Here is a 2,176-nt window from a genome sequence, read left to right as displayed (position 1 = left end):
TACACACACACATCGGCACCCTCGGCAGCCCCCCCGGGGAACGGGGCACCCCCCCCGCCCCGCGGGGCACCCCCGCCCCCTATGGGACCCCGTAAAGGGGAGGTCCTGCCCCATATGGAGCGCTGAGGGGAAGCCCCTGCTCCACAGGGGACCCCACTGCCCCATATGGGACCCCATAGAGGGAGCCCCGACCCCTTAGGGGAGGCCAAGACTCCATAGTGGAGCCCCTGCCCCATATAGATTCCATAGGGGAAGCCTCTGCTCCACAGAGGAGCTGCTGCCCCATATGGGTCTGCCCCATACAGACCCCATAGAGAGAGCCCCTGCCCCATATAGGACCCTATACAGGAAGCTCCATCCCCTAGGGGAGCTCCTGTCCCATAGCAGAGCCCCTGCCCCATATGGAACCACGGAGGGGAGACCCTGCCCCATATGGGACCTCATAGAGGAAGCCCCTGCTCCATAGGGGAGCCCCTGCCCCATATGGCACCCCATAGGGGAGACCCTGGCCCGTAAAGACCCTATACAGGAAGCTCCATCCTGTAGGGGAGCACCTGTCCCATAGGGGAGACCCTGCTCCATGTAGGACCCCATAGGGGAAGCCCCGACCCCTTAGGGGAGGCCCCTGCTCCATAGGGGAGTCCCTGGCCCATATGGAACCTCAGAGGGGAGACCCTGCCCCATATTAGGACCCTATAGAGGAAGCTCCATCCCATGGGGGAGCCCCCATCCCATATGGGACCCCACAGGGGGAGCCCCATTCCATCAGGGAACCCCAGCTCCATGGGGCAGAGTCCGGGGACAGCCGCCCCCCACCCTGAGCAGCCCCCTGGCTCTCATGGATGCTGCCTGTGCCCCCTCAATGGCACCGGGACCCATCCCACCCACCGAGCCCCCAGCCTGGGGAGGGGGCTGGGGGCGAGAGCGGTGCCTCCCCAGCACCGTGCCCACTGCCAACGGGCATTTACGGTGGCTTCGTTTGTGGGGTTGTCACACACTGAGCCGTGGCAGTGACTACCAACCACCAGCTGTCCCCACCGGTGACCCGGTGGCACCGAGGGGACGCTGCCACCCCCCCAGCTGGGGCTCGGACCGGACAGACGAGCTGCCGCGTTAATCACGGGGTGCAGGACCGTGGCCAGCCCTGGTTTGCCACAGAACACCCTCCCTCCCCGGCACAGGGCTGGGGGACCCCTCCCCGGCCACAGCCCCCCACCTCGCTCTGGCTGGTGGCACCTCTCGGCCACCCACCCGTGTCCCCTGGCATTCCCAGCCAGGTAAGGTACGGCACCGCGGCCGCACAGGCATCCTTCCCCCCCAGATTTCCACCCGGGGGCTCCTGCAGCCTCCCCCCCCCAACCTGCAGCCCCCTCTGGCTCTGGAGAGGGAAGGGATTTAAAGTAATTTGTGGTTTTTCTGTGTCTCGGGGGGGGTGGGGAAGCGGGAGCGAAGCCACACTGTATTTTCACCCTCATCTCCCTCAAACACCCCCCAAACGTCCCCCCTCAACGGGCTTTGTGACCCATTAAATTGCATTCTTCACATCTGCCATTGGGGTTTTTTGGTTTTAACCCCCCAACCTCTCCCCCAAAACCAGCTCAGCCCCGTGTCACCTCCCAAAAAGCCATTTTCTGGCCTAAAACCCAACTTGGGAGGCCCCGGCCACCCGTTCCCCCCCCCGTTCTCTGCGGGACAGACGGCAGGAGAGACGGGAGCACTTGCTGCTATTGTGCACTTTATTTCTACAGCTCCCCTCGCCGAGGAGCCCCGAGCACTTTCCAGAGCCTGCAGGTGGTTTTCCAGGTGAGGGGGTGGCGGGGGCCGCCCGGAAGGACAGACAGAAGCGGGATGTCCCACTGGGGCTCCCCATGCTGTGGGGGGCACGGCGCCGCCTCCGCTGGGGGGGTGAGGGCACGTGGGGCTGCGGGGTGGCATTGTGGGGTGCTGTGCCATCCCTGGTGGCTTTGGGGCTACTGAAGGCAAATCAAATCCAAGCCCCTGTCCTGCCGGTTATTTTCACCCACAAAACCCCACCGAGGGGGGGCCCGAGCTCTGCGTGGGGAAAGGAGAGGAAAACCCAACAAAAAGCACCCCCCAGAACAGAGCAGGGAGGAGAACAGAGGTTAAAGGAGGGGGGAGCCTGACCCTGCAGCCCCCCCCCGGGGGGGGGGTCGGC

This window comes from Calidris pugnax, unplaced genomic scaffold (assembly GCF_001431845.1).
Source record: "Calidris pugnax isolate Ruff unplaced genomic scaffold, ASM143184v1 scaffold180, whole genome shotgun sequence".
NCBI classification, from domain to species: Eukaryota; Metazoa; Chordata; class Aves; order Charadriiformes; family Scolopacidae; genus Calidris; species Calidris pugnax.
Note: the sequence above shows the minus strand (reverse complement) of the source record.